Here is a 24,945-nt window from a genome sequence, read left to right on the forward strand (position 1 = left end):
TTTGAAAAGGAGGTGTGAAAAGTAATTTTGAAGTATTGAATGTTGAGCAAGCAATTAAGAGCACCTATCCTAAGAGTGGATATTTCTTATTCTTTAAGTCTTTGATTTGAAAGGGCTATCCATACCAGAAGGAGGGTAGGTAGTCTTTTCATTGGATGTGATAGGGCTATCCATACCATAAGGTCATCCATACCATAAGAAGGGTAGGAAGTCTTAGGAAAGGACGGATAGTCATTTGTAGGAAACCAGTAAGGATACCTTAGCATTCGAGGGACCATCATCATTTAATCGAGGCAACATTGAGGGACAAGATCATGTTTTTAATCACAGGCAACATCGAGGGACAAGATCATGTTTTTAATCGCAGGCAACATCGAAGGTACTGTGATCTTTTATTCAGAGGGACTATTATGACTTGAATTCGTAGGCAGCATGTGCTAAGGTATCCCTACGCTCGAAGGGACTTGACTATTTGATCGAAAGGCAACAATAAGAGGAGTCACCCTAGAGATGGGTGTGTGCATCAATCACATGAGTTGGATTCTGTTATTTTTATCTTGTATTAGGCGAGCTAAATTCAATTTAGAGGTTATCACTCCCTACTTTACTAACCACGCAGTTGATATAAAATAAAAAGTAGAAATAAAAGTTCCTACGCTATTGCAAGGCTTCTGGGAGAGGGAATTACAATCCAAAAACGGGGGAAAGGCAGAAAACTTAAAAGGCAGAAATATAAACCCTAATTACTATTACAAGAAAACTTATTGTGACCTATACATATTTTCTAGAATTTAAAGAAAGCGAATAAATAAATAGCATAATGAAATTAAGGCAGAATTAAGATAAAAGCAGAATAATAAACATGCATGCGACAATCACAGAGTATGGGATAAGAAGAGAAATTCGCGAGGTAATTAAGAAATTCAATGTTTGAAAACAATTTGTTGTGTTCGTGGTGATAAACCTTAAGTCTTAAAGGTTAGCTTAATGGCTAGAAAACCTAAGGGTGAAAACCTAAGGGTACAGTTAATGGACTACACCTACCTCTTGTTCCTATGTTTTTTTATTAAGGCTAAACCTAATTAATTAAATTTTAAGCCTAAATTACTTAATTGATTAAAATTATTTTAAACTATAGTTAATCCTTGTTTATCAAAATATTCAACCTAAAAATATTCTAAACCCTAATTATTAAAAAAAACTAATTTAAAGAACAAGCTTAATCCTAATTTAATTAACTCTAAATGACTTAATTAAAGAAACTAATCCTAATTAAATTACTAAATTAATTATATAAGAAACAAATTAAGTGAAATCCTAAATTTTAATTAGTTAGTTTTAACTAATGGTGTATTAGTAGTTAATTAATTAAATGGTTAGTTTAGATAACAAAGAAAATAAAAGAAAGCATCCACAAATAATAATAATAATAAAAAAAACTGAAAATAAAAGAAAAAAAGAAGAAAAGACAAACACTGCTGGGGTGCTGGATCAGGTGTGTTGCTTCCTTGAGGGTACACGATGGGGAGCGTCTTCTGGAACCCTTGGATCTAACTTCAGTGCGATCCTGTGGCAGCGATGGAAAGGTACATGGTACCTGCGATGTGGACCTCCGCGTGTGATCTAGAAAGTGAGAAACAAAGAAATTAGATCAAAAACAAACGCAGGGGGCAGGTAGGGGTGGCAAAACGGGCCGCCCGCCCCGCCCGCCGCCCGCCCCGCCCGCCCCGCCTTATGCCCGCCAAAAAACGAGCGGGGCGGGCATGTCCGCCAAGTAAAATGGGCATCAAAATCATGCCCGCCCCGCCAAGATGGCGGGTTGGCGGGCGGCGGGCTTACCCGCCTATTTTTATTTATATTTTTTTAATAGATTAATATGTTTTTTTTACCTTTTAATTAAACTTTTCACTTATTTTTTAAAATAATTTTTTATAAAAGTAATTTTTTAACAAATTTACTCTAAAAAATATTACATATATTTATAAATAAATGTATAAAATAAACCATCAAGAATTGCAATTACTAGAATTAACTAAAAAAAGAGTGAGTTTTGGAGGAGGAGCGGGTTTTGGCGAGCGGCGGGCTTTGGCGGGGCGGGTATGGCGGACGGCGGGTTTTGGCGGGGCGGGCTTTGGCGAGCAGCGAGCCTAAAATCCCAACCCAACCCGCCAAAAATTGGCGGGTGCGCGGGCGGCCCGGCGGGCCCCGGCCCGTTTTGCCACCCCTAGGGGCAGGGATCGAACCCGTGCCCCTACGTATCAAAGTCTTTACACGCTAATTGTTACCACTGGGCCATGATGCGCACGCTGATAGTGGAATGAATAAGAAAATAAATATATGAAAACACACAATAATTGGGAAATTCAAAGAATTAGTCAAACTGGGCCCCACTGCCATTGCTTGCTTCCAATGAGAGAGGGAGAGAGACTCGAGAATATTTGACCAGCCAATAGAAACACATGGAGGGGCCTCATTTGCAGTCAGCCTTTTAACGTGCACTGTTCATCATCCTCTTCCTCCAGCCTTGCGGAAATTCTTGCAGATTTAGCTGCTTTTTCCTGCGGATTTTCATGACAATCAACCTGCAAATTTCAACTTAATAAAACGATCATGAACGACAAAGAAATACACCCAGATTAACTAAACACGATGTTGCGAGTCTGATGGTGTGGTTCCTTTGACCTAAAGCTGCCTGGATTGTGAGAACCGAAGCAATCTTCTTCCTTGCCCTAGCAATGGTGTTTTACGATTTAGCCGTGAAAACTTACAAATGATAACCCAGACCTATTCTAATACATCTCATGAATATATTAACATAGTTAGTTTGAACTGAAACAAGACATAATTTAAAATACGAACATCAGAAAAATACCACGAATGGAGTTCATGCATGTATGGTTATGTATTATGGCCATGGAATTGGTTCCATACTCACTCAACCTTACCTCAGGAATTTGAATACACGCGTGAAGTTGATTGAGAACGGCTTTAATACTAAATTCGATGGTGCAAGTTTACTTGAAGATTTTGAAATAAGAACCCTAGTTGCTTGGCTGCTGAATCCTCTTCTTTTCGTCCTCTTTTAACATGAAAGGCTTTTGTTTATATAATAGAAGGGATTAGGGTACTTGTTTTGGAAAGAATCAATTGCTTTATTGAAGAAAAATGATTGATTTTATTTTACATCAAATCTTTATTCTTTTAGTTATATTCTATTTTACGCACCTTTTTTCACGTGTTATGCTGCTCTTGGATTGATTGAGAATTGATCAAAATATTTGGGAAATTAATCATATGATCCTTGAGCATTAGTTCATGATTTTACTTGATTTTATTTGAATTTAAATGAATAAAATCAAATAAAAAATGAAATAAAATCAAGAAATACATAACAATTGGTTCGTGGGCCTCTTTTATGCTTGTAATCACGTGGGAAACCCAAAAGTCAAAGCCCAATACTCAAAAGTTATGAATTACTCATTTATGGTTTCATGCCTTTTCCAAACTTCACCCAACTTCCGTCAATCATAACTCAATCAATTTTTATCATATGATAATGATCTTATACTTTTTGGAAAGCCCAAGATGTCCTATACAACCCCCTTTGGAACATTTTTTGAATTTGGAGATTTTATCTTAATGATATTGGTCCTGACAAAAAAAAAACTTTTTGCGATCTTCTAAAAAGACCTGTAATGTTTTAGCTCATACCTCTCAAATGAAGCATTTTTGTCCTTGGCTTTAGAGAGACAAAGTTGTATAGCATTAAATTTCCTTCAAAATGAGCTTTGGTAGGGAAATTACTAATGAACCATGTGAAAGTTATGACCAGTCAAAGTTCAGTTGACTTTTGCTTAGAAACCCTAATTTGGAAACTTGGACTTTTGATGATTTTTGAGCATGAATCATGATCAACTCTTGATCAAATGATGAGTGTAACTTCAAAATGTTGATGTTGACAAAAAATCAGAAGTTTTGACTGTGATTTGACCATAGTTGACCTTTAGGTCAAACTAGTCGACTGTTGCCCTTTTGAGCCATTGACTGAGCAATCTTGTGAATCAAGGCTTGAAAATTGATATGGGAATTCTTTGAAGCATATAGGAAGCCATGAAGTCCACTTGAGGTGTCAAAAACTGATTTTACCTTGAGAGAAGCAAAACCCTAGTTGTGGGTTGATTGCTTAGGAGAGACATAATCATGCCTATTCTTTGTGTGGCCTTGAGTAGCTGAAGATCATAGGTGTATGAGGAAATTGCTTATGCCAAGATACTGAAGGATAGAAAAACACTTAGAAAGGGGGGGTTTGAATAAGTGTAGCTTTAAAAACTTGACCGATAAAAATAAATTGCACAGTTATTTTTATCCTGGTTCGTTGTTAACTAAACTACTCCAGTCCACCCCCGCAGAGATGATTTACCTCAACTGAGGATTTAATCCACTAATCGCACGGATTACAATGGTTCTCCACTTAGTCAGCAACTAAGTCTTCCAGAGTCTTCTGATCACACACTGATCACTCCAGGAACAACTGCTTAGATACCCTCTAAGACTTTCTAGAGTATTCTGATCCACACGATCACTCTAGTTACAACCTGCTTAGATAACCTCTAAGACTTCCTAGAGTATTCTGATCCACACGATCACTCTAGTTCCTTACAACTTAATGTAATCAATTCTAAGAGTATTACAATTGCTTCTTAAAAGCTATAATCACAAACTGTGATATTTCTCTTAACGTTTAAGCTTAATCTCACTAATATATTACAACAGCAATGTAGTGAGCTTTGATGAAGATGAAGATTCTGAGCTTTGAATAGAACAGAGTTTCAGCAAGTTAATATGAGTTATTTTGTTCAGAATCGTTAACCTTGCTTCTCATCAGAACTTCATATTTATAGGCGTTGGAGAAGATGACCGTTGAGTGCATTTAATGCTTTGCGTGTTCCGTACAGCATCGCATTTAATGTTATACGCTTTTGTCAACTACCTCGAGCCTTGTTCACGCTGTGTCTACTGACGTTGCCTTTAATAGCTTTTAACGTTCCTTTTGTCAGTCAGCGTAGCTTGCCACTTGTACTTCCTTCTGATCTGATGTTTGTGAATACAACGTTTGAATATCATCAGAGTCAAACAGCTTGGTGCAAAGCATCTTCTGATCTTCTGACCTTGAAGTGCTTCTGTGCGTGATACCATCAGAACTTCAGTGCTTCTGATCTCATGTTCTTCTGATGCTTCCATAGACCCATGTTCTGATTCTGCTTCGACCATCTTCTGATGTCTTGCCAGACCATGTTCTGATGTTGCATGCTGAACCCTTTGAGACAAAGCTTCTGAGCGCTGAATTATGCATACTCTTTATATATTTCCTGAAAAGGAAATTGCATTGGATTAGAGTACCATATTATCTTAAGCAAAATTCATATTATTGTTATCATCAAAACTAAGATAATTGATCAGAACAAATCTTGTTCTAACAATCTCCCCCTTTTTGATGATGAAAAAAACATATATAAATGATATGAATTTGCGATCAGAAAGAGCAGACGGCAAAAAGACAAATTACACAGCTATAGCATAAGCATGTGAATATGTCTCCCCCTGAGATTAACAATCTCCCCCTGAGATAAATAATCTCCCCCTGAAATAAATACTCGAAGAACTTTAATAAAAGACTTCCCTGATTATTTCGGTAGAGACGATCACATAAGCTTCTGTCTTCAGAGAATTCATAGCTTCTGACTTCTGCTTCCATTGGACAGCTTCAGAACTTGAATTTCTTTAGATCCTTAGAACACTCACAGCTTCTGATTCCTGCTTCCGTTTAGGACAGCTTCAGAACTTGAATTTCTTTGATCTTCAGAACATTCACAGCTTCTGATTTCTGCTTCCATTTAGGACAGCTTCAGAACTTGAATTTCTTTGATCTTCAGAACATTCACAGCTTCTGATTTCTGCTTCCATTTAGGACAGCTTCAGAGCTTGAGTTTTCTGGATCTTTAGAACATTCACAGCTTCTGATTTCTGCTTCCCTCGGATAGCTTCAGAGCTTTGAATTTCTACCAACATCACTTCATGCTAGATTTGTATCAGAACATTGTTGAATGTACCAGAGCATCATCAGAGCATCTCTACATCCTGAAATGTTACAGAACAAAAACTAAACGACAAAAGTCAGCATGAACGAGTTAGAACATAAGATGTGTATCAGAACACAAAATATGTATCAGAGCCATATAGGCTAAAATAATGTATCAGAGCAAATAGAATTTTGTCAGAGCAAATAGACAAATATGGATCAAATTCTATTATCAGTGCTTCTGATTCATTCTTCTTTCTTGCTTCTAATTTCTGAAGCTTGACAGCACTCAGCTTGCTTCAGTTTCCATGAGCTTATTCTTTTTACAGAATAACACTTCTTATGGTTTTGCTTCTTGTGTTTGCTTTGAAGATTCTCTTCACTTCTTTATACCTGCAAAACACTTAAACCATATAGAACTTGCAGTTCTTGTTAGTAAATGTGTGGGAGCTTTACCCAGCAACTGATAGATTAATCAAATCATTTATCATTTATCTTCTCCCCCTTTTTGTCATATCATCAAAAAACAGATTTCAAAAGATTCAGATGCAAAGCAAGAGACAAAAGGAAAGAAACACAAATAACTTTTCATTGATTTCAACAAGAAAGATTACAAGAGAGGAATGCAGGAAAACAGATGCAACAAGGAAAGAAAACTACAAAGACCAAAGGACTAAGATCCTAGCCTACGCAAAATCCGCGCCAGAACATCATGAATCCCGTCAGTGCTTGTAGCTTGCCTTGCCATGAAGGAGCGAAACTCAGCATTGGCTACTTCTTGCGCGTCCAAACGAGAAGCCAGCATAGCTTGATTCTGATGAAGAGCTTCCAAGGTCTCCATCAGAGCTGAGGTTTCACCAGAAGAAGAGGCACCAGTATTTCTGCCAAAAGGGACAGCAATCTCAGCAGGGTGATCTTCTGGAAGATCTTCAGCTTGTGCATCTTCCATTTCCTCATCTGAGTCTGACTCAGAAGTAGCCTTAGCATATTCTGGTTCAGGCAGCTCAGAAGTTCCAACTTCCAACGCTTGAAGAATAGCTGCTAGGTTTGTTGGAGGAGTAGGACCAGCAACTTCAGCAGGATAAACCACTACTGGAAAGACCATGTGAGGTGCTTTTTCAGAAGGGTTCATTCTGAACCAGTTAAACAGCCACTGAAAATCTCCAGTCAGCACAGGAAACCATGGTCTCCACACCACGATGTCTCTGCAGAGATTCTCTTCTTCCAACTCATCTGCAGGTATCTTCTCCTCAAGAACACTTCTGTTCCTGATGAGATGGTGATAGCTGCTTTCACCAACTTCCAACCGAAGACCACGAACACCAGGAGCTTCAGACATGATCGTTCTCTGAGTGTCTGTAGCCCTAACCAGAAAATCCTGACGAAAGGTATCCCAAAGGTTGCTTGCAGCATACTCATCCAGATGGTTAAGGTGAGCAGCACCCAGAATCTCCAACCAGCCATTTACATCAGAATGTAAAAGCTCCAGAAATGATTGAGTGGTAGGGGTTGGAGGGTTGACAGTGAACCTGGAGTCGGGAAAAACAACACTATAGGGGTTAGGTGTTCTGGTGGGAAAAGGGTGTGAGAGAGATGAAGAAATATCTGATGGATGGGTTGAAGGAGAGGAGATATCAGATGGTGAAGAAGGTGGTTCCGAGAGGATGAATGAGGAGGAAGAGGTGGTGGAGGTCTGTGAAGAGGGAGGTGATTGAGGGGTACCGTCAAGGGGTTGATACACACGTCTAGAGTAATTTCCAGACATCATAGCTTCAAACGGGTTCACTTTGAGAGGGTCATAGGTGATCCTTACTCTTTTTGGTTTGGTTTCTGGTTCAGCAGTTGCCTTTCTCTTTTGTTTCCGATCATTATCTTGATTCCCAGAGCTTGACGATGGATTCATGATGAAGTTGCAGATATTGGAAACTGCTAGGGTTTATGATATGAATGCAAAGAGAGAGAACGAAAAAGACACTGAATGCAAAGTGAGAGAAATATAAGAGGGAAAAGAAACGTTTGAAGAGTATTTAAAAGAAAATAAAATGAAACAAATGATGGATAGCATTTAATGTTACGTGACATGAGGAGAGATAATAAAGACAAATGAGGTGACTAGCACAGTTACCTATGGTCGGCGTCCCTTCAACTGCACTCGCGCTTATCCATGAACAGTAAAGACAGGTTTACCATCCGAGATAAAACGTTACAGCTGTTTTGCTTTAAAAGAGGTTCTGAATCAACTTAGACAATGAAACGTTAGTAATAACCGAATCATAATTTCTAAAAGATTTCAATCAGAACTTCTGATTAAAAAATAATCCACTTTCATTTCAGAAGATACTCATACATAAGAACTTCTCATCTTCTCATTCTGGGCATAAATCCATACTGATGTTCTTCAGAATGAACTAAAACCTATCTTCAGCCAGGGGTTTTGTAAAGATATCATCCCATTGATGGTCTGTATCCACAAAGTTTAAAGATATAACACCCTTCTGAACATAGTCCCTTATGAAATGATGTTTAATCTCAATATGTTTAGCTTTTGAATGAAGAATAGGATTCTTAGATAAACATATAGCAGAAGTATTATCACAGAATATAGGAATGTTACTCTCATATATCTGATAATCTTCTAGCTGACTCTTCATCCAGAGCATCTGTGTACTGCAACCAGCAGCAGCGACATATTCTGCTTCTGTTGTTGATAGAGCAATAGTTGCTTGCTTCTTGCTATACCAGGAGATCAAATGACTTCCAAGAAATTGGCAACTTCCTGAAGTACTCTTTCTTTCAATTCTGTCTCCAGCATAGTCAGCATCGCAGAATCCTACTAAGTTGTATTCTTTAGATTTTCTGTAAACTAAGCCAACATTAGTAGTACCTTTCAGATACCTTAGAATTCTCTTAACAGTAGTTAAATGAGATTCTCTAGGATCTGATTGGAATCTAGCACACAAACAAACACTGAACAGAATGTCAGGTCTAGAAGCAGTCAAATATAGAAGAGATCCAATCATACCTCTGTATAACTTCTGATCTACCTTCTTACTTACCTCATCCTTACCTAGGATGCATGTTGGATGCATAGGAGTTTTGGCTTCTTTGCAGTCTAGAAGATTAAACTTCTTCAGAAGTTCCTTCACATACTTGGTTTGGTGAACATACGTTCCTTCTGATGTTTGATTTATTTGTATTCCAAGGAAATACTTGAGTTCTCCCATCATGCTCATTTCAAACTCAGCCTGCATAGACTCAGCAAACTCCTTTCCAAGTGTAGCATTAGATGTTCCAAAAATAATATCATCTACATATATTTGACAAATTAAAATATCCCTTTTAAAGGTTTTACAAAAGAGAGTAGTGTCCACTTTTCCTCTGGTGAAACCATTATCCAGAAGGAAAGAACTTAAGCGTTCATACCAAGCTCTGGGAGCTTGTTTCAATCCATACAACGATTTCTTTAGTTTAAAAACATGATTAGGAGACATAGAGTCTTCAAAACCAGGAGGTTGATGGACATAAACTTCTTCATCTATATAACCATTTAAGAAGGCACTCTTAACATCCATCTGATAGAGAGTGATGTTATGTTGAGTGGCAAATGAAATTAATAGACGAATAGATTCTAACCTGGCCACTGGTGCAAAGGTTTCTGTATAGTCAATCCCTTCTTGCTGACTATAACCCTGAGCCACCAGTCTGGCTTTGTTCCTTACCACTTCACCTTTCTCACTGAGCTTGTTTCTGAAGACCCATTTTATACCGATTATATTGAATCCATCTGGTCTAGGAACAAGATCCCAAACATCATTCCTTGTAAACTGATTCAGTTCTTCTTGCATAGCAATTATCCAGTCTGGATCTTCTAGAGCATGATCAACAGAAGTTGGCTCAATCAAAGATACAAGACCTAATTGACAGTCTGCATTGTTCTTAAGGAATGCTCTTGTTCTGATTGGATCATCCTTCTTTCCAAGAATGACATCTTCTGAATGACCAGAAATGAGTCTGGATGATCTTCTGACAGATGGTTCTTCAGAAATGCTTAGATTCTCCAGAGAAGCTGATACTTGATCTTCAGATTCTTTGCTTCTGAGAAGCTCTGCTTCTGATGCGTTGCTTCTTGGCTCAACAACTTTTGATATATCAATATCACAATCTGCAAAATTATCAAACTGCTTTGGTTTTTCAGAACCAAGCTTATCATCAAACCTGATATTGATTGATTCTTCTACAATCAATGTTTCAGTATTGTATACTCTGTAGCCTTTTGAGCGTTCAGAATATCCAAGAAGGAAACATTTTTGTGCTTTGGAATCAAACTTACCAAGATGATCTTTAGTGTTCAGAATAAAGCATACACATCCAAAAGGATGGAAATATGAAATGTTGGGCTTTATATTCTTCCACAATTCATAAGGAGTCTTATTTAGAATAGGTCTGATAGAGATTCTATTCTGAATATAGCATGCAGTGTTTATTGCTTCTGCCCAGAAATGCTTAGCCATATTGGTTTCATTGATCATGGTTCTGGCCATTTCTTGCAGAGTCCTATTCTTTCGTTCTACAACTCCATTTTGCTGTGGAGTTCTAGGACAAGAGAAATCATGGGCAATACCATTTTCTTTGAAGAACTCTTCAAAGAATCTGTTCTCAAATTCACCACCATGATCACTTCTGACCTTTATGATTTTACACTCTTTTTCAGATTGAATCTGAATGCAGAAATCAAAGAACACTGAATGAGACTCATCCTTGTGTTTCAAGAATTTTACCCACGTCCAGCGGCTATAATCATCTACGATGACTAATCCATATTTCTTCCCTCTGACAGATGCTGTTTTGACTGGGCCAAACAGATCAATGTGCAAGAGTTCTAATGGCCTTGAGGTAGAAACAACATTCTTGGACTTGAATGCAGGTTTGGAGAACTTGCCCTTCTGACATGCTTCACAAAGAGCATCTGATTTGAATTTCAGATTAGGGAGTCCTCTGACAAGATCCAGTTTGTTAATCTGAGAAATCTTTCTCAAACTAGCATGACCTAATCTTCTGTGCCAGACCCACTGCTCTTCAGAAACAGACATAAGACAAGTCACCTTCTGACTCATAAGATCTTGCAGATCTGTCTTATAAATGTTGTTCTTCCTCTTGCCTGTAAATAGGATTGAGCCATCCTTCTGATTTACAGCCTTGCAAGACTTTTGATTAAAGATTATATCATAACCATTGTCACTCAATTGACTGATAGATAAGAGGTTATGTGTTAATCCTTCTACAAGAAGTACATTAGAAATGGAAGGAGAGTTACCAGACTTTATAGTTCCAGAGCCAATTATCTTGCCCTTCTGATCTCCTCCAAACTTGACTTCTCCTCCAGACTTAAGCACCAGGTCTTGGAACATAGACCTTCTTCCTGTCATGTGTCGTGAGCATCCAGAGTCCAGGTACCATGACATGTTGTGCTTTGTCCTTTTTGCAGCCAAGGATATCTGCAATAGGAATAATCTTATCCTTAGGTACCCACATTTTCTTGGGTCCTTTCTTGTTAGATTTTCTCAAGTTCTGATTGAACTTGGGTTTAACATTGTAAGCAATAGGAGGAACAACATGATAATTTTTAATGTGAGTTTCATGATATTTCCTAGGTTGTGTCACATGCTTCTTTGTGTGTGTAATGTGAAAACTTTGAGCATGTGAAGTGTGCCTAATATCATGTGAGTGGCCATACTTGAACTGATCATACAATGGCTTGTATGTGAATTTCATTTCATCAACAGGTTCAAGTTTGTATGGGGTTTCACCCTCAAAACCAATGCCGACTCTTTTGTTTCCAGACACAGCATATATCATAGAAGCTAGCTGACTTCTGCCAATACTTCTAGATAAGAACTTCCTGAAACTTAAATCATATTCTTTCAGAATATGGTTTAGACTAGGAGTGGATTTTTCTGAATCAGAAAGAGATCCAACATTATTGGATAATTTTAAAATTTTTTCTTTTAATTCAGAATTCTCCAACTCAAGCTTCTTTGTTTCAAATTCAAATAGCTTTTTCAGCTTTTTGTATTTGAGACTAATCTGAGACTTGAATTCCAGAAGTTCTGTTGGACTGGAAACTAACTCATCTCTAGTAAGTTCAGAAAATACCTCTTCAGAATCTGATTCTGATGTAGATTCTGATCCGTCATCTTCTGTCGCCATCAGCGCACAGTTAGCCTGCTCATCTTCAGAGTCTGAATCATCTTCTGACTCATCCCAGGTTGCCATAAGACCTTTCTTCTTATGAAACTTCTTCTTGGGATTTTCCTTCTGAAGTTTTGGACATTCATTCTTGAAGTGTCCAGGCTCATTGCATTCATAGCACATGACCTTCTCCTTGTCAAATCTTCTGTCATCAGAAGATTCTCCACGTTCAAATTTCTTTGAACTTCTGACGCCTCTGAACTTCCTTTGCTTGTTCTTCCAGAGTTGATTTAGCCTTCTGGAGATCAAGGACAGTTCATTTTCTTCTTCAGATTCTGATTCTTCAGGATCTTCTTCTCTAGCCTGAAAAGCGTTAGTGCATTTCTTGATATTGGATTTTAATGCAATAGACTTACCTTTCTTTTGAGGCTCGTTTGCATCCAGTTCAATTTCATGACTCCTCAGGGCACTGATCAGCTCTTCCAAAGAGACTTCATTTAGATTCTTCGCAATCTTAAATGCAGTCACCATAGGACCCCATCTTCTGGGTAAGCTTCTGATGATCTTCTTTACGTGATCAGCCTTGGTGTATCCCTTGTCAAGAACTCTCAATCCAGCAGTAAGAGTTTGAAATCTTGAAAACATCTTTTCAATGTCTTCATTATCCTCCATCTTGAAGGCTTCATACTTCTGGATTAAAGCGAGAGCTTTAGTCTCCTTGACTTGAGCATTTCCTTCATGAGTCATTTTCAAGGACTCATATATGTCATAGGCCGTTTCCCTGTTAGATATCTTCTCATACTCAGCATGAGAGATAGCATTCAGCAAAACAGTTCTGCATTTATGATGATTCCTGAAAAGCTTCTTCTGATCATCACTCATTTCTTGCCTTGTCAGCTTTACGCCACTGGCATTTACCGGATGTTTGTAACCATCCATCAGAAGATCCCATAGATCACCATCTAGACCAAGAAAGTAACTTTCCAGTTTATCTTTCCAGTATTCAAAGTTTTCACCATCAAATACCGGCGGTCTAGTATAACCATTGTTACCGTTGTGTTGCTCAGCAGAGCCAGATGTAGATGTAGACTTTGCAGTTTCATCAGCCATCTTTTACTGAAGCGTTTTTCTCTTCCTGAATCTTTTCTAAACACGGTTAAGTGCTTGCACCTTAGAACCGGCGCTCTGATGCCAATTGAAGGATAGAAAAACACTTAGAAAGGGGGGGTTTGAATAAGTGTAGCTTTAAAAACTTGACCGATAAAAATAAATTGCACAGTTATTTTTATCCTGGTTCGTTGTTAACTAAACTACTCCAGTCCACCCCCGCAGAGATGATTTACCTCAACTGAGGATTTAATCCACTAATCGCACGGATTACAATGGTTCTCCACTTAGTCAGCAACTAAGTCTTCCAGAGTCTTCTGATCACACACTGATCCCTCCAGGAACAACTGCTTAGATACCCTCTAAGACTTTCTAGAGTATTCTGATCCACACGATCACTCTAGTTACAACCTGCTTAGATAACCTCTAAGACTTCCTAGAGTATTCTGATCCACACGATCACTCTAGTTCCTTACAACTTAATGTAATCAATTCTAAGAGTATTACAATTGCTTCTTAAAAGCTATAATCACAAACTGTGATATTTCTCTTAACGTTTAAGCTTAATCTCACTAATATATTACAACAGCAATGTAGTGAGCTTTGATGAAGATGAAGATTCTGAGCTTTGAATAGAACAGAGTTTCAGCAAGTTAATATGAGTTATTTTGTTCAGAATCGTTAACCTTGCTTCTCATCAGAACTTCATATTTATAGGCGTTGGAGAAGATGACCGTTGAGTGCATTTAATGCTTTGCGTGTTCCGTACAGCATCGCATTTAATGTTATACGCTTTTGTCAACTACCTCGAGCCTTGTTCACGCTGTGTCTACTGACGTTGCCTTTAATAGCTTTTAACGTTCCTTTTGTCAGTCAGCGTAGCTTGCCACTTGTACTTCCTTCTGATCTGATGTTTGTGAATACAACGTTTGAATATCATCAGAGTCAAACAGCTTGGTGCAAAGCATCTTCTGATCTTCTGACCTTGAAGTGCTTCTGTGCGTGATACCATCAGAACTTCAGTGCTTCTGATCTCATGTTCTTCTGATGCTTCCATAGACCCATGTTCTGATTCTGCTTCGACCATCTTCTGATGTCTTGCCAGACCATGTTCTGATGTTGCATGCTGAACCCTTTGAGACAAAGCTTCTGAGCGCTGAATTATGCATACTCTTTATATATTTCCTGAAAAGGAAATTGCATTGGATTAGAGTACCATATTATCTTAAGCAAAATTCATATTATTGTTATCATCAAAACTAAGATAATTGATCAGAACAAATCTTGTTCTAACAGATACCTTGAAAAATGGTGGGAAAATTTCGAGGTATGACAGATACTTTGTTATAAAACAGGCTAATGTCTATTGCACCTCTAAGGTAACGAAGTATATGTTTGACTCTGTTCCAATGTCTTCGTGTAGGTGAAGAATTGTATCTTGCAACTAGATTGACCGCAAATGACATATCAGGCCTGTATAATTATCAATGTATATCAGTGCTCGATCACAGTGAGATATGGTACTTTAGGACCAAGCATTTCTTCATCATTTTTCTCAAGCCCTAAACGGATCCTTCTCTACATCTAATGATCTAACAACCATTAAAGTAGACAACAGGTGACATTTGTCCATATAGAAGCGTTTTAACACTTTTTCTATATAGCATTCTTTATGTATAGATATTAATTTGTCAAAATATACAATTTATAAACCTAGACATATTTTTCTTTCCTAGATCCTTCATCTCAAACTCGTTCTTTAAACAATTCATAACTTTTGGAAACTCTTCAGGAGTTCCAATAATATTTATGTCATCAACAGAGACAACTATTATTGCAAATTCGTTTCCTGATCTTTTAATAAAAATACAGGGACAAATGGAGTTATTTGTATATCTCTCTCTAAGCAAATATTCACTAAGATGGATATACCATATACGACCAGATTGTTAAAACCCATAGACAAATTTGTTCAATTTTATGGAGTAGCTTTCTTGAGATTCAGAATTATGTGTCTCTGATATATTAACCCTTTAGGGAGTTTCATGTAAATGTCACTGTCAAGTGAGCCATATAAATAAGATGTTACAACATACATCATGTTCATATTAAGCCCTTCATGTACTATAAGGCTAATAAAATATCAAAAAATTAATTGAATCCACGACAGGTGGATATGTTTCGTCAAAACTAATCTTAGGTCTTTGTGAAAATCATGGAGCAACAAATCAAACTTTATACCATTCTTATTTTGCTTTTTCACAAAAACACATTCATATCCCATTGATTTCACACCTTGAGGTGTTCAAACTATAGGTCCAAAATCGAGTCATTTGTAGAGTGAGTTTAAATCTTATTCAATTGAATATATACATTTTCGTCAATTCTCACTTAATGAAATTCTGGTATGACAGAACCCAGATGTCATATACGATGCCGTGACATCTGGTCTGTTATAAACGCAGCAATGGTAGGATAGGATGATCTTTAATTTTGGTTCAACACCTGTATGCTAAACTATCATAATAATACTGGAACCATTTATGTATAATGATAACTCAGTTATCACAACCAGATTTTGATCTGAGGTAGTTCTGTAAAAGAACAAGCTTTGGAAGCATTCCCTGATGTCATATTGGATGTTACGACATCTTATACCAGATTAATAAACCAGTGCAGAAAATAAAGAACAGCATACAAACAGTAACGAACACACAGAATTGTTCACCCAGTTCGGTCTAACCAACCTACTCTGGGGGCATACCAAGCCAGGGATGAAGTCCACTATTAGCAGTATTAATTCAGAGCTAAACTTCCAGTTTACAACTCCTCACTTAATCACTACCCAATGACCCCTCTACCTAGGTTCTCCCTAGATATGGAATATCTCCATTCCACTCCCAATCACAACAATGATGTCTAGCAGTCAACAACTCAGCCACTGCATCGACGGCTTAATCACCAACAATTTAAATAGACATAATGGAGTAGTTCCAAGAACACAATCTTCACTCATTGCTTCACAGCTTCTGAGTGAATATAATAAACCTCTTACCTACAGGCTTCGAGGCACAAATCAGTGACCATCCCACAACCTGGGTGGTTCACTTACACGGCTAACCCTAAAAGCTACATCTTGTCAATACTCGGCTAGCTTGGTAAACTAGGTTACAAAGTTTCCTATTTATAACCTATTCCCAACTGGACTTGGGCTTACAATCGCAGCATTATTTGCTGTTACAAATCACAGAAAACTTTCTGCTAAAAACAAGGTCTTCAATCATAAGTTTCCTAATTTATCTTCATAATTAGAAACTGCATAATTCTCCAATATTCTAATCTTGATTCTCTTGACCTTTAAACCTGCCACATAGGATTGCATAATATTCCAAAGAATATTCTACATCTTTTGAGTACTTACTGAATCTTTATATTCCAACTCAGCAGGCGCGTGACAGCTAAATATAACAGTAACTGCTGTCAAATACTGATGTCACAGAGCATGTCGTGACATTCCATAGAACATCTTGATGTTGTACCTGTTCTGCATAAATCACAGCAAACAGTATTCTTCACTTCAATTCTCTGCTTCTCACATATCAGGGTGCCAAAAAGACAGCCCATGATTTGTTCTATTACTGATGCACAATCAGCATAATCTTTAGTTTCCCAAAATAAAGACTGAGATAAATAAGGAAACATAATAGAAACAGAACAGAAAACGTAAGAGCTACTGCTGTCAAATACTGATGTCTTGACGTCGGGCATGACATCCAACTAACACAGCGTGTATTAGCTTACACAACCAGAACCTGCATAACCTTTAACACTACACACCACATGTCATGACCTTAGTCAAGACAACAGAATACACATGAATGTTTTACCACAAAATGCAGCCAATCAAAACATCTACAATCTCCCCCTTTGGCAAATTTTTGGCTAAAACATTCTGTCACCACATTAGAGAAACATAGTAGAAAAACAACTAGCAAACTACCAGTTATGCAAAATTGCTAAAGCACATCAAAACATCAGTCGTGCTGAACAAGTTCCACAAGCTACACTATCACATAACATGAACAGAACCAACTTGTTCAATATGATCTGGGGTGACACTCTCTTCTCCCCCTGTTTGGCCATAAATGTTGCCAAAGCAACGGACATCTCCCCCTTAAAAGTTACTCTTCAACATGACCACCTTGAGACTGTATATTGCAACTGTGAAGAGCCTTCCAACACTTGTTGACATGCAGCCACTAGACGAGTTCAAGATTTGTGGATACCAGACGCACATGATTAGATTCAACCATTCCCAGAAAAGCTGACTGTAATGATACATCTTGTTAAATAAACCTTTTCATAAGAAACTTCCTCTAACTAAGTTGAAAAAACTCCTGCTGACTTGGACCACCTTCATTATGATGATAGAGTATAACAGACCAAGATAGTTTTCTAGAATTATATCTTGAACTAAGAAGACACTCCCCCTATCTGAGATAATTTGTGCTTCATACAGGAAAACTTGTAATGATGAATGGAAAATATAAGACGCATCTTCATATTTTCAAGAGCGCACCCTCTGCCCAACTAACTAGCTGACACACTCCACTATTACAAAGTAACTCCTTTACAAAATATACTCACATCAAAATTTAGATGTTATATCTTGAACAGCTCAGTAAATTCAACTAACTCCACTTCTCTTTCTTCAACAGATTCAAGTCTACCACCTTATCTCCACCTGAAATAATTAACAAATAACCTTTTGACACTTGATGCTTCCAAGAAAGGTTGCCACAGACTCAACATAAAGAACTGCCACTTCTTCCACTTGTTGATCATAACCCTACCGAGTTGCACTCTGATCATGGTCTGCCAAGATAATTTGAAATCCTCCTTGATATGATGTTTCTCATAATGATTAACATACTCTCGAATTAGAATTAGAAGAATCCTTTTTATCTACAGCTATGTTGATCATCTCACCAAACTTCTATCTTCATAGTCATACTCACTACTGAAGTCTTCATCATGAAAGTAAACACGAATTGCCAGAACATGTCTTCAACAGATAGGTCTGAATCTAATCTTTACTGGTGTCTTCAAGTGTTGTGATGTAACATACAAAACAAAGCATCACATACATCTTCTTCTTCTTCCACATAGTTGATGTAAATATCCAGCTCCCATCAAGATACTCACCATCTCCTATATGTTTCTTCTTCTTGAATCAACTCACCAGCCAACCATTGCCTTTCTTAATGCTTAATTGAAGATAACACAGAACTATAATTGATGCATAGTTCAAATCGGACCATGGACACTTCATACACATACTTAGCTCCCGACAGAGTATATGAATCTGTATTCAGGCTGTACATCCAATAAGTACTAAGTCTCCCGTCAAAACACCTATTAGTCACTCAGATAGAATTTGCTGGTCACACCAGGTCCTTCTAAATGATCTCTTCTTCATTCATGAAAGCATTGACAATGATGTTACAAAATTTGTTATGACATCATTCCTTTAGACTCTTTGGATTCCTCATTCAACATCTCCTATATGACACTTGGGGAAAGACAAATAAAGCACGACCAACACCATCAGCTCAGCTACACATCAGTCATGATTAAGGGATAATATATGCCATATCTCAATAAGCTTCTCTTCTGACTTCTCTTCTGACTTTGAGATAATGGATGCCACAATCTGTACCCCATGAGGAGATTCCCTCAACAAGGTTTCTGGAACAGATTCACTTATGACATAACTCCTGAAAATACCTCAGATTCCACACAGTAATCTGACTCCCTTGAATCATCACACAATATTCAAAACCATATTTCACTATGCACGATACACAGTATTCAGTTTTCACCACTAACTGTTCTATGGTTAAGAAAACAATTCACACATCTGGTTCCTTTGATCAAAAGAACATACCAGATATAAGCTCATCTTGAATTTTTATAGAGGTCTTGAAAAGAAAACCTGAATGAATCCTTTCACTTGCACTGAGCTCTACTTCCAACTCCCATAAGCTTATGCCTGAACTAAACTGACATTTGGGATGGAAGGTTCAGTTGATTGTATTCTGACCAATCAACACAAAAAGCAGATGTCTCCTCTTCCAGATCAGGAGTAGGTTCCAAACAAATGTACTCACACTACATAAGTTTAGCACCAGAACATCTGTTCTTCAACTGATAGCTGCATACCAGTATGCCATCAGTTCCTTCTTCTGCCACTTGAAACGACTTCCTCCCTTTACAAAACCAGAGTTCAATGCTCTCATAGACCTGGTTGTGAAACCAAGTTTGAATAAGCAACCTCCATCCCGCAGTTATGCAGTTAAGTCATCCAAGCCCACACTTTGATGAATCCCTGCTTCTTTTCCAACGACATCAGACACTCTGATGCATGAGTCATCAGAAGGACTAGTTAGAGACTAATCCTCTAGCTGTACCAAGGATGCCACTTCCTTGAGCAAAGCTGTTTCCATGATGTCAAGAATACTGCCACTTGTTCTTGGCTTCACAGTGTACATTAGCCAATGCACTTCCTTACATAGATCAGAAATAAACTGATCCAAGTAACCACCATCAAGATGATGATGTCTTCTTCTTCTTGTGAACTCCAAAGCTGAACATGTTTCTTGCCAGGAAATGATTTTCAGAGAACAAATGCACTATCCTTCCTGTACAGGGTCTTGAAGAAGAGATGTTCCAACATCTTTAAGAACATCAGTTATCTTGAACTCCAAGGATAATCAATTAAATACTTGTACTTGGCACAAATAGCAATTGATCTTAAATCCTTTCCCAATTAGATTCACCCTTAGGAAAGAGATGGATGAATCTTTTCTTACAAATGTGTCACGCAACAGCCAGATCCATGTGACACCGTTCAACAGCCAACTAAACACAAGGCTGAACCAGACGTGGGGAGGTTAACCAAATCTCCCCCTCAAACTAACAATCATGGAAATTCCACACCGCTTATCCATGCATTGTACATAAAAGTCTCATTATACAACATCCCTACCAGAGGAAATTAAATCCATGAGTTATACCTATACATACTTCATACACCAATTGAGGGGACTATACTTATATAAACCATGGTTAACAAAAATACCGTGCAGCGGAAAGCAACTAAAATTTAACCTCAACAAACCTCAGGCCTAACACAATAACCTTTGCACAAACATATCAATCCAGGTGCACTAGGTTGGGTTTGAAAGTAAATTAATATCCAAACAACAATAACCTACTAACATAGCTGCTCCCTTGGCATACAACAACATGTAGGTTTCATTCTTACCCTGTCATTAATGGTCCATCCTCCAACTTCAAGGGACCATTCAACCAATCATATGAGCCCTCCTTGTTCAGCTGATTTTTCAGCTACGTCGGCTTCTTTCATTACACACGGATCTCCTTTTAAGTTCTGGTAGAACTCAGAGATCATGAGAAATAAGTTTAATCATTTTATAGACCAAAATAAGATTAATACCCTTATCTTTCATCAGCCCCAGCTTCATAGACCACAGCTCCAGTGATACTTAACTGACAGCTTCATAGACCATAGCATCTTCAACCTGACAGGTCTTAACTGATCATATATAATAAATTGTTGAGGTGTCTTACGATGTTATGACATTAACGGTGATATTGCACCTTTAGCTTCTCTCTTGATGAGGATTCCTCTGTTTAGAGAAAATTTTCACAAGAAGGTTCATCTTCAGATATATCAGGATCATATTGGACGCCATAATCAAGAAGATTCTCTTAATTAGGTCACCACAAATAAGTTTAAGAGATAATTTATCAAGATCCTCACTCCCGTATGAAGAATTTGATATTAACACTTATAACTTTACCTTCTTCCTTTAAAAAAAAGAATACGTATCCTGGACAAATTGGTCTTCAATACCTGATTTGTTGAAAAATCTTCTTTTGAGATGAAAAATAAAACCATGTGTTTTCTTTAAATCTGCTGAAACTTCCATGTCATACAACCTCCAGTAAAAGCCAGTCGTCTCCTGATCACTTCTTTAGCACATAGATCAAACAGGCTAGACTTTACATCTCAATCAAGTGCTCTTCTTCTCCTTTACCATTGCACCAGAAAGTATCATCCCTCGATCTCATCCTGAAACAGAATAGGATGCCTGCTCTGATACCAATTGAAATTCTGGTATGACAGAACCCAGATGTCATATACGATGCCGTGACATCTGGTCTGTTATAAACGCAACAATGGTAGGATAGGATGATCTTTAATTTTGGTTCAACACCTGTATTCTAAACTATCATAATAATACTGGAACCATTTATGTATAATGATAACTCAGTTATCACAACCAGATTTTGATCTGAGGTGGTTCTGTAAAAGAACAAGCTTTGGAAGCATTCCCTGATGTCATATTGGATGTTACGACATCTTATACCAGATTAATAAACCAGTGCAGAAAATAAAGAACAGCATACAAACAGTAACGAACACACAGAATTGTTCACCCAGTTCGGTCTAACCAACCTACTCTGGGGGCATACCAAGCCAGGGATGAAGTCCACTATTAGCAGTATTAATTCAGAGCTAAACTTCCAGTTTACAACTCCTCACTTAATCACTACCCAATGACCCCTCTACCTAGGTTCTCCCTAGATATGGAATATCTCCATTCCACTCCCAATCACAACAATGATGTCTAGCAGTCAACAACTCAGCCACTGCATCGACGGCTTAATCACCAACAATTTAAATATACATAATGGAGTAGTTCCAAGAACACAATCTTCACTCATTGCTTCACAGCTTCTGAGTGAATATAATAAACCTCTTACCTACAGGCTTCGAGGCACAAATCAGTGACCATCCCACAACCTGGGTGGTTCACTTACACGGCTAACCCTAAAAGCTACATCTTGTCAATACTCGGCTAGCTTGGTAAACTAGGTTACAAAGTTTCCTATTTATAACCTATTCCCAACTGGACTTGGGCTTACAATCGTAGCATTATTTGCTGTTACAAATCACAGAAAACTTTCTGCTAAAAACAAGGTCTTCAATCATAAGTTTCCTAATTTATCTTCATAATTAGAAACTGCATAATTCTCCAATATTCTAATCTTGATTCTCTTGACCTTTAAACCTGCCACATAGGATTGCATAATATTCCAAAGAATATTCTACATCTTTTGAGTACTTACTGAATCTTTATATTCCAGCTCAGCAGGCGCGTGACAGCTAAATATAACAGTAACTGCTGTCAAATACTGATGTCACAGAGCATGTCGTGACATTCCATAGAACATCTTGATGTTGTACCTGTTCTGCATAAATCACAGCAAACAGTATTCTTCACTTCAATTCTCTGCTTCTCACATATCAGGGTGCCAAAAAGACAGCCCATGATTTGTTCTATTACTGATGTACAATCAGCATAATCTTTAGTTTCCCAAAATAAAGACTAAGATAAATAAGGAAACATAATAGAAACAGAACAGAAAACGTAAGAGCTACTGCTGTCAAATACTGATGTCTTGACGTCGGGCATGACATCCAACTAACACAGCATGTATTAGCTTACACAACCAGAACCTGCATAACCTTTAACACTACACACCACATGTCATGACCTTAGTCAAGACAACAGAATACACATGAATGTTTTACCACAAAATGCAGCCAATCAAAACATCTACATTTTACAATCTTTAATAGACTTTGACTCGTGATCCTCTTTGACATTTATGACATTTAGCGCTATATTGTACAAAAAAAACATCAATGTTAACTTTGAGTCGGTTCCATTGTATTCCATTTTGGACATAATTTATCGAGATCTCTTTATTTTCACGAGTTTTAGGTACCTAATTAATCTCTTCTAGAGATGAAATGTTTATTATGTCTGAAGAATCTTTTAGATTTTCTATATTCGCACATGGGTCATCTTTAATTTTAGCTTATTTTCTTGGGAAAAGATTATTAATATTGGAACCGACTTTTCTACCATACTTCATGCACAGTTTCAATTCATTTGCAATATTAGATTGTCCAACAGGAGAATCCACTTCAGTTGTAGTATTAGCAGATGTTATTGGTTGTATAAAATTTGCAAATGAATAATCTTTTGAACTTCTTGTTCATATCGATTTATATGAGGATCAAGATCTAAAATTGTTCATTTGAACTTATTGTTCATGATTTCAGCTGCTTATTCCTTCCCCCTAATATTGGGAAAATTAATTTATCAAGTGATAATCAACCTATTGGGCTGCAATCAAGTATTTGATTATTTACTCAAATTATATCCTCAAAATCGAGATTCATATTTATTATATTTTTCGTATATTCTTTCATGACTCGTCTTAATGTATTATATTGGAGAAATTGGAATATACATAACACATCCAAAGGTTCACTTAGATGAGAAGTATTAGAATAAATTAGGGAGGACTGAGATATAGTATATTGTTGGCTTGATGCGAATAAATACTTTAATACCATATTTTTGGTGTTTCAAATATATAATCTTTCAATTGAGCGATGCATGGAGTATTATCTTCATATATGGTCGTTGTATTTGTTTTTCCAAAAGACAAACCACAAGTATTTTGTATTTGTTGGATTAAGGATATCAACCGAACGCGTTCTCAACTTGCCTCATATAGTGATAAAAGTTCTGTAGGATTAGATGAAGTTGTTGCGATTGTTTGTTTCATTGATCTCCATGAAGTAGTCGTACCACCACATGTAAATAAATAACCTGTTTGTGATGTACCATTGCGAGGATCTGACTAGTAATTTTCATATGCATAACCTGTTAATTATAGTTTGGATACTTTGGTATAAAACAGGCTCATGTCTATTGTACCTCTAAGAAAACGAAGTAAATGTTTGACTCTGTTCCAAGGTCTTCGTGTATGTGAAAAATTTTATCTTGCTAATAGATTGACCGTAAAAGACATATCAGGCGTGTATAATTATCAAGGTACATCAGTGCTCCGATCACACTAAGATATGGTACTCCAGGACCAAGCAATTCTTCATCATTTTGTTAGAACAAGATATTTTCTGATCAATATTCTTAGTTTTGATGATAACATTAAGTATGAATTTTGTATAAGAGAATGTGGTAATCTAATTATTCACGTTTTCCATTTCGGGAAAAGTATAAAAGAGTGTGCACAAATCAGCATTCAGAAGCACTGACCCAGAAGTTCAGGATGGCTTCATCAGAACATGGTCTGGCAAGACATCAGAAGATGGTCCTGCAAAATCAGAACATGATCTGGAAAGCATCAGAAGATGGCAGTCAGAAGTAAAAGCTCTAAACCTCTGATGGTATCACGCTCAAAGCACTTCAAGTCTGAAGACATAAGTTGCATCTGCACCAAAGCTGAAGACTCTGAAATTCAAACGTCCATTCATCACATTCTGAGTCCAGAAGAAAGTACAAGTACAAAAGGCTATAACGTCAAATCTCTGACTGACAAAAGGAACGTTAGAAGCTACAAAAGGCAAAGTCAGTAAAAGCAGCAAAAGCATGGCTCGAGGT

Source organism: Vicia villosa, linkage group LG5 (genome assembly GCF_029867415.1).
Source record: "Vicia villosa cultivar HV-30 ecotype Madison, WI linkage group LG5, Vvil1.0, whole genome shotgun sequence".
NCBI classification, from domain to species: Eukaryota; Viridiplantae; Streptophyta; class Magnoliopsida; order Fabales; family Fabaceae; genus Vicia; species Vicia villosa.